The sequence below is a fragment of the Callorhinus ursinus genome, unplaced genomic scaffold (assembly GCF_003265705.2).
Source record: "Callorhinus ursinus isolate GAN/ISIS: 27379988/994484 unplaced genomic scaffold, GSC_fseal_2.0 scaffold12, whole genome shotgun sequence".
NCBI lineage: Eukaryota > Metazoa > Chordata > Mammalia > Carnivora > Otariidae > Callorhinus > Callorhinus ursinus.
Genome location: NW_027397074.1, coordinates 76,550,614 through 76,560,517, shown reverse-complemented (window position 1 = coordinate 76,560,517; position 9,904 = coordinate 76,550,614).

Here is a 9,904-nt window from a genome sequence, read left to right as displayed (position 1 = left end):
AGGGCCACGCAGGTGAGGACCCTTTGCTCAGCAGCAGCACCCTCCCTTGGCCCTGTGGGGGTTTCTGCGGCTGGGTTTGTCAGGTAGAGAAGGTATAGCATGGGCTGATCCCAGAGTGGCTCTTTGAACCCATGATAAAAGTCTCATGGATCTGTGTTCTCCCCAGCTGCTGTGACCGCCTGGTCTCACAAGATTTCCCCAGTGGCTCTCAGCAGCATTTCCATCATAGATTTGAAAAGAAGAGTGCCAAGTGACTCCTGTGTTGATCCTACAGATGTTCCTTGGCCTTGCATTGGGTACCTGTTCAAGGTACCAAGGGCCAAATGTCAAATCTTGAGACTGCTCCTAGCCTTAGGGTCCTGCTTAGAATGGGATTTTATCTATCTTCGTGCTCCCAGAAGAGACTCCCCTCTTTTTGGTGGGGTGAAGGACGTGGGCATTGATTGTCACCCAGCTCCGAGTGAGGAGCAGATGGCTCCTACTCTTCAGGCCATCCCGATGGCCTGCAAGGGGCCTGTCTTTCCACAGGACTGCACAGGGAGGGGTTATGAGGGGGTTGAGGAAGAGACTGCACCTTGTGGACCATCCACCCTTTTTATTTGCCCATACCGTGTGGGATCTGCAGTGTTGCTGCAGTTGCCCGTGCTTACCACTTACATTCTTGGAGACTTTGAATCGTAAGAGTCTATCTTCATAATAGTTTGATCTCTTCGGAAAATCCGGAAGGTACCTCCACATGTCTTTCTAGTCCTACAGTGCTTTAGAAAGCATTTCTTGAGAAAAGCACACTTACTATGGAAGGAACAGCCTTACCCGAGAAGGTTCCAGATAAACTCCTGTGAGGTGCCCACCACTGTAGCTTGAATTCCAGCCTGGGGTGTCTGGGACGTTCAGCCCCTTGCTGCTGTCAGAAACATTTTAGTCTGTATTTTTTGGCACATCATACTATCTCCTAAGCCGTAGGGCTCCAGGGGACAAATTCTGTTTCTCCTGGACCCCAGTGGCCCAATAAGCCTTCGGCCAGTTGGAGTGGGGATATCACTCTAATTCCTGCTTTGATTCACCTATCTCAGATTAAGTTCTGTGGTATAAGCTGAAGCCTCTAACCAGACCAGATCTTATCCATGTCAGGGGACCAGCAGTCTTCTCGATCTCTGCCCTGTAGTCTGGAGAACTGACCCGAAACCATGAGGCCATGACATTTGGAGTTGAAAATGGTTAGTCCTTGAGACTGGTGTTTAAAGAAGGGTCATATCTAATTCAGAGGCACGGTCCCCTGCAGTTGCTCTGTGATCCTTACAAGTGGGGTTGGCTTATCTCCTTTGACACAGCAAGTCAGCTCTTAGGAATTTAACCAACTTATGACTCTTTGACAGTAAAATTTACATAACTGTATAAAGACATTTGTTAATGGATCCTCTAATCAAGAAAAATTACTGTCTCTAACTTAACATAAATTTATTTTTTTTAAAAGATTTTATTTATTTTTGTGAGAGAGAGAGAGCACATACAAGCAGGGGGAGAGGGGAGGGAGAAGCAGGCTCCTCGCTGAGCAGGGAGCCCGATGTGGGGCTTGATCCCAGGACCCTGAGATCATGACCTGAGCCGAAGGCAGACGCTTAACGACTGAGCCACCCAGGCGCCCCTTACCATAAATTTAAATCTTATTTTGCAACCAAACTTTCAAGACCTGCTTCATGCTGAAATAACTGGTAACCAACATCAGGGTTAAAAATGATCATAACAATGATTATATTTTCTCCATTTATAAAGTCTGGGTTTGAACTGCAGGCTTTTTATGGGAAATAAATAGATCTTTTGCCCTGTGCGGTTTGGGCCTCTGCATCATGAATCCCCACTTCCTTTTTCTCATAGTGGGAACCCTGTTTGAATCATCTTTTTATTCCATGATGCCCACCTCAGTGTCTTGTACAAGTAGACGAATGAGTGAGTGAATGGGTGAATGGCACTTTTTCTAGTTGTTCATGGTCATGATTTGTGGTTGTCTTTTAGTTTTGTTGGTTGGCTAGTTGCTGAGAGGGAGTGAATTAATACACGCCAGGTTTTTGTAATACTATTAGGGTTGTTGGGTTCAAAAATTATGCATTAGAACTTTTATCAATAGTACAAAAGCAAATCTGCATTTCCTTAATAGTGTAGTTTGTACACTTATCTGGACAGGAGCAGCTTCTGAACTGTACCATATTGTTTGGATCGTATTGGATCATTGCTGAGAGATCCAGCAGTGTCTGCCGTCCACGCTGGTTAGGGGTTGCTGGGCAGAAGCTGGTCCTCTCCGGACCTGGGAGAGGAAGAGTGGCTGATGTGGGATAACAGAGCAGCAATAAAGTGAACTGGGATGAGAGAGATGCCATTTTAAGTGACAGTCCCAGGCAAAGTTGTCATCATGGGAAGCATGTGACAGATTGTAAAATAGTTCCTGACTCACAGAACTTTTCAGCTGGGGAGTTATATAAATAATCACACACACACACACACACACACACACATACACACACACACACACATGTCAGTTTGTACTTCTGTGGCCTTGACAAGATGCCCCAGGGCCAGCACCTTCAGGATCCAGACTGTAGGAGTTGGAGACTGTTCCTTTAGGGTACACCCAACAGGATGAATTTCAGCCTTTTTATTATTCTGTCAAGATTCAAATTTTGGGGAGAGAGGCTGCGGCTTAGGATTGGTACCCCTTCCTTGGGCAGGAGAGAATGGGCCCTTTGGGTGACAGATGTACTTAGATCATGCACCATGGTGGAGGGAGCATCCCCAAAGCAAGACTGGGGGAGTCTGAAACCAATGTCCATTCCCATGGCTGGCATGTGTGAGTCATGCAGGTGCAAATGTGCAAACCCATAATCAGAGATAAACATGCCTGGATATCCAGAGGAAGACAGTCATGCAGAGATGAGAGGAGTCAGAAATATGCATTAAGAGACATTTTCACAAATACAAAATAGGCAAAGATACGTGAGTATATAAAGAAGCATTGTGTGTTCAAGCGTATAGGTCAGTAGCGGTACGTACAGAGATGCACCTGTAGATATATACGTGGAAATACATGCATAAATACAGACACATGCCCATGGCAAAGTGCGTGGGTGCTTGGAGAGAAAATGAGCAGAGGAAGGGAGACTGAACAGTAGAAGGCGGATAAAGGAGAGAGAGTAGAGGGGCAACAGAGTTACTTGCTTTCACCAAGTAGTTGGTCAAGATTTATCAATTGACTTTGGTTTTCTGCAAGATTTATAAATTGACTTTGGATTTCTGACTTTGGATTTCTTCCTAGGCCTCCTGGCTCTGGCCCTTGTTAGTGTACTCACTAAGTTCATCTGATCAGAAGGGCAATGTGATGCCACAGACGGCAGTCTGCTTGTGGAGTCTTCATTTTCCTTGGTCTGTTTGTATTGATGGAACGCCTCTTCCCCCTTTCCTGCCTCATTTTCTGCCTCTGCTCCCGCGACACCGTCCTGGCTGTGTGGCCGTTCCCCATGAGGGGAACCATGTTGGGTTCTTTTATGCCTCTGTGCCTTTGCACATGCTGTTCCTATACTGTTCCTTCTGCTTGGAATGCTCTTTCTTCTCATTTGCCTGATTCTACTCTTATCTCAGAAATCGCAGGCCTGATGTCGCCTCCTCCAGGAAGCCTTCCAGAAATCCCAGAATGGTTTAGACACCATCCCACCATGTGTATCCCTATTATAGCACTGACTACTCTGTGCTATAATTGTTTTTAACTAGATCGGAAGCTTCTGGAGGGTAGAGATGTGTATTTGTATCCTCACCATCTAGCGCTGTACCTGGTCCTCAATAAACATTTGTTGAATTGTTAAATGGATGATTGAAAGAATGATTCTATGAATGAATGAATGAATGATTGTATAGATGAGCAAATGAACTAGAATAACTAATGACTTGGTGACTTTGGTAACCTGAACTTCATAAAGCTGGGCTTCCTTTTATTTTTCGCTGCCTCTTACCTGTGTTCTCCTCTTGAATCATAATTCAGAGCTGCTTTGCATACCCCCTCTTCTTACTTGAAGATCTTAATCATGTGGTTAAACCTCAAAACTACATCTTAACTTAAACCCCTGGAGATGATTGTCATTTAAAACTCAGTAGTATCTGAGTCTGAGTTTTCCTGGCATGCCCATTCCTTCTTTGTTGGTGTAAGAAAGGTTTATTTGTCTCTGATGACAGAATAATACTCATTTACATATACTTTGTAAAATATGGAAATACATTGAGAAGAAAATAAGGATCTTTATTTCTATCACCTATTTTGCAAAATGTTTGATATGTTTTTCTAGTCTTCTAGGGAATGTGCATACATGTATATATAATAGATTTGCCTTTTTTCATAAGATGGGATCATACTATCTATGTAATTTTGCATCTTGTAAATTTCACTTCCTGACAGCCGTTTCCAGTGCTATCACATGTTCTGTAAAATGTTTTTTGAGGAATGCATGGTATTCCTTTGTAGAGCAGAATTTTTCAAGTCATTCTTTAATTGTTTGGTATCTTTATTGGTACTTATTGTGGCTATTATATATGATGTTATGATGAACCACTTTGTACATAGATGTTTGAACATTTTTTTTCTTTTAACGATTTTATTTATTTGAGAGACAGAGAGAGCACACATGAGCAGGGTGGAGGGGCAGAAGCAGAGAGAGAAGCAGGTTCCCCACTGAGCAGGGAGCCCAATGTGGGGCTCAATCCCAGGACCCTGGGATCATGACCTGAACCCACGGCAGATGCTTAACCGACTGAGCCACCCAAGTGCCCCGATGTTTGAACTTCTGGTTATATCCTTTAGGATGGGTTTATAGAAGGAGAATAACCGGGTCAAAAAGGATAGGCTTTAAAAGAAAAAATCCTGGGACGCCGGGGTGGCTCAGTCGTTAAGCGTCTGCCTTCGACTCCGGTCATGATCCCAGGGTCCTGGGATCGAGCCCCGCACCAGGCTCCCTGCTCGGCGGGAAGCCTGTTTCTCCCTCTTCCGCTCCCCCTGCTTGTGTTCCCTCTCCCGCTATCTCTCTCTCCGTCAAATAAATAAATAAAATCTTAAAAAAAAAATAAAAGAAAAAATCTTGTGTGTGTGTGTGTATGTAAACTAGAATGCATTCCAGAATAACTATTACAAAATATGCCCTCTCTTTTGGGATTTTCAAAATAGATTTATGGTTTGTATAGTTGAGCTGTTTTCCAGAAAGAAGAGTATCTGGCCAGGACTTGTTTTTCTCAGCCCTGTTGTCTGGTCGTGTACTGTTTCATCTCTCACTGTGAGCAGTTGTTTCCCCAGAAGGAGGTCACCACCCTATGCACACCTTTAAAGATCCAGAGCCCCAGAGCCAGAAGGTGTTTGGCTTTGGGAATCTCGGCCACCCTGGGGATGTGGGGGTGTTGTTTCCTGGGGCCTGATGGTGTGATCTAGAGGTGAGAGGAGAGGAGCTGGAGAACTAGGCCCTTTTCCGGGGCGTCCCATCTGCCATCACCCAGCGTTGACCCTCCTTTGTGCAGCGACTGTTTCCATTGTCTTTGTACTGCCTGTCGTACTAGTGATCGATCGATCGATCGATTATTGGGGTAAATGTACACGACACAAGATTTCCCACTTACCCATTTTTAAGTGCACAGTGCAGGGGTATGAAGTGCATTCACACTGTTGTGCAGCCATCTCCAGAAGTTAATCATCTCTTACTGAAACTCTTACAGTGACTTATTTTTTAATTCTGAGCAGCTCAGGGTCAGGGACTGTGTCTCAGGATCTCAGAAATCTGGGGCTGTCTGTGGCACAGAGTAGGAGTCTGTCAGGGTTGATATAAGAGAGGGCAGAGCCGCCCCCCCAACCCCAAGGGCCTGGCTGTACGTTTGGGGTCTTCCCTGTTGCTGTGTGTGGCAGTGTCCCCCTCTCCCGTGGCCCCCTGACTCGGCTGTCCTAGAATTAGACTGCACAGGTGCCCTCTGCTTATGCTTTGTTTTTTTTTTTTTAAGATTTTATTTATTTATTTGTGTGTGTGTGTGAGAGAGAGAGCACAAGCAGGGCGAATGGCAGGCAGAGGGAGAGGGAGACTCCCCACTACGCGAGGAGCCCAAAGCAGGGCTTGATCCCAGGACCCTGGGATCATGACCTGAGTCAAAGGCAGACGCTTAACCGACTGAGCCACCACCCACCCGTCCCTGCTTTCTCTTCTTTTAGCCATTTCTGTCTACTTCATTCATTTGCTCTTACTAGGAACTAATTTTTATTCTTATCAATCTGAGTTTTTACGTATACATCTTGTTTTCCTGCTTAGATGATTTACTCCTGGGCAGCATAAAGCCTTGCACATAGTAATATTACTGCTGATTACTGATATAATAGTTCATTGAAGCTAATGGACCATTAATTTTCTGTACCTCTGAGAAAGCAATGTCATGAATCAAAAAACACTGCCATTTAAACCATGACACACCACTCGTTCTAAATGCACCCTGATGTCACGTATCTCAGAATGTGAAAAAAAATGTGTTTTTGAATGGATGAATCACAGTGAGAAATAAGTGCTTGTTTCATGTTTTGTTTCTTTGTGTGTATATCTGTATCATGTGAAAGACGGATGAGAAGATTTATAAATATTAGAGGCAATGGTTTTAAGATTTTATTTCATGAAAATTCCCAATTAAATTTCCATTGATTCTCTTCTTGAGAATGTAAATCACATAATGTTCCCTTTGAATTTAGCGTTCTGTTCTTTCTTAAGGTGGCTGTCCTCATTTTGTTTCACTTGTGTTCCTTTCATATTTTTGTTTTTTACTACAGATTTTTCAGCTTATTCATTCTGGGTCTTTTTTGTCAGAGTTTCCTATAGGGAGGGTGACCCTTGTTTTAAAGGCCTCCTAGAACCTTCTTGAGTATTTTTTTCAGGGTCCAAAAGAGTCTCACAATTATCACAAAGTGACAGAAGTGATAAGAGCAAGTGTTAATGTCTTTAATGTCAAGTGCAAATTTCAGTGGCTGAAAAATGCATTTTTAGACTAGAGTATGAATATTTTGCTAAAGTGGCCCATTAGATGATGATTATATTAGTAGCTGGTTGGATCTTCAGGTCCTGGGAATTCACATCAACAATTTACAGTTCCTGCTGCTTAACTGTGGGTAGCCTTCATGAACACCACTTGATCTATAGTGTCCTTAATTTATTCCTGGGAAGTACATTTTTTTTTTTTAATTATACTGCTGAGAAGAGCAGGAACAAGAAAGCATGTTTGTTTTTATGTGCCCTCAAACCTATTTCTGCTTAAGCTTCTTGATTATTAACTCACAGGGCCTTAGCTTGATTTCTTTTATGGGCCTAATCTTGTTTACACCCAAGACCCTGAATGCTTATTTTTCTAGGCCATATTATTAATAATTGTACAAATAGCTGGCATGTGTTTTGAAAGCTCACCTCGTTTTTGTTCAATGGCTCCTGACCTTGGGCACCTTAAATCACCTGGGAAAGTTTAAACTTCCGGCCCATACCCAGACATAAGAAGTTAGAATCCCAGAGTAGAACCCGGGCATCATATCACAGCCATGCGTTATCTCATTTAATCTGTCTGATGACGCTGTGAGGCATATATTCTTTTCCTTATTTTATAGACAGAAACACTGAGGATGGGATTGAGTCACCCAGCATGAGTGGAGACGCAAACCCAGTCTGTCGGATTCCAGAGACAGTTCTTTCCATACGTATTAGTTATGTGTTGGCACCAGATTGTCTCATTAAAACAAAGCAATTATGTTCTGCAGTATTTATAAAAGTAACTCTTTACTATCACTTCATGAATAGTTTCATAGTCCTGGCCTTTGTACAGGCGTATATTGTGTTCTTTTCTCTTATAATGGGCTCTTCAGGATGTATTAAATTTCCACTGGTTCAGGAGTATTCACCAAATTGGCATTTTATTAACTCAGATTGTCCTGAATGATCCTGGAGGAATGACTTGTTCCGTTTGTAGTACTTAAATCAGTTATTTGGTGGAGAGAGCAGTGTTACCATCCAACAAGTGGGTTTATAGAGTGAGCTGGTGATAGTTGTTCTTTTGAGTGGCTCCCAGGGACGGACATAAACAGTCCCGAGGGCCAGCCTTGTGAGTGTAAACCCACCAGAGAGGAAATGCAGAGAAGAGATGCTAATCGTGCATTCCAGGAAATGCCCAGGGAAGGAAAAGGGCAAGGAAAAAAAAAAAGAGAAGTAGGGGCTGGGGGCAGCAACAGGGTTAAGGACAGAATGTTCTAGGGACAGAAGGCCTCTGATGTTTGAAGGAGGAAGAGAGACGAAGCTGGGGGTGGAGGGAAGGTCCCGTGAGCCCGCATTCTGTGATGCCATGTTTGGCTTCAGAGAGGAAGACGTGTAAGTAGGTGGGTAGCGGAGAGGTGCACCTGACCTTGGGGATGATGAAGGAGTGATAGGGAGGTAACTGGGTACACAAGTGGGCCAAGGTGAGGGTGAAGGTAGTGGGGACATCATGGGAGATGGTGCTGATAATTTAACAAAGCGGGAGAGATGATCTGGTGAGAGGGGCTGGCTTCAGCCCCAGCCAGAGCAGGAGGACAAGCAGCCCTAGGGAGGAAGGGGATCGGGGAGCTGATGGGCGGGTCGACTCTGCCCTCAGCAGTGCAATAAGGCCCGGGGAGGCACAGCACTGAAGGTAATTTGGGAAGTGATTATTCTTGTGCTAAACAGTCTTTAGATGATAAGAGGCCCCTAAGGCATTTCATTATAATTCAGATTCCAGAGGTGGTTTCCACACAGGTTTTTTAAGAATTCATCTCATCAAAGCATTAAGGCTCACAAAGCATATTCTCTTTTCTGGAAGACTAGTAAGGTTGGAAGGAAGATTATAGGCAACCTTTCCCTTTTGGAACAGCTTAGCTGAGTGGCTTAACTAACTGACCAGCTTAGTTGGGAGTGTTTGGTGGGTCTGTTAGAAGTCTTTTAAGGGTTTTGCAAATTTGATAGAAGTATAGTTTTTGAAATTTTGTATATCTCTATACCTTTTACTTGTATCTTGAGGTATTATATAATACTATGTTAATATATATGTTATGTACATATATATGTACTCTTAAGTACATAGCTCGATGGATTTGCCCAGACTGCACACAGTTATATAACAATACTGAGATCAAGAACCAGAGCATTACCTGCCCTTCAGAAATGCTCCTCACCCCCTCCACCCCTTCTCCTTCCAGGCTCAAACCCCTCCCAGCAAGGCAATCCTTGACCTCTAACAGCCGAAGTACTAAATTAGTGTGTGCAATCATGTCAGACACAAATTTGAATGCGTCGGGGACCACCAGAGTGTTAGCTTATGTGGCTGGGGTAACTTTGTTTTTGTGCAGATCTTACAATAAGATGGCTTTAGCCGTCTTCTTGAAAATGTGGCATGCATTAGGAGGATTGTGGCTTGGCACAGTCTGGTGACTTCAGATCTGCTCCCTGCTCTCTTGACCTTGCATAAGCTGCCCCCGGTTCCTGTGCTGGCTCGTAGGGGCTGGCTCAGATGTGTTTGCTCAGTGTGTGTGACACATCCATGGGTCTCTGGGAGCCTGGTGTGCTACAGGCAATTCTGGGGTTTGTCTCAGATCCTTGGTGCCCCTGGGCCTCTGCATTCATTCCAGGGAACACAAGTGATTGTTAGGTTACTTTAGGAACTCTTAATCTTTTTATTATTTTTTTATGTTTTAAATTAAAAAAATTTAATTCTAGTATAATGTACAGTGTTGTATTAGTTTCAGGTGTACAATATAGTGATTCACCAATTCTATACATTATGCACTGCTCACCATGATAAGTGTACTCCTAATCCCCATCACCTGTTTCACCCCTCCCCCCACCTCCCCTCTGGTAAC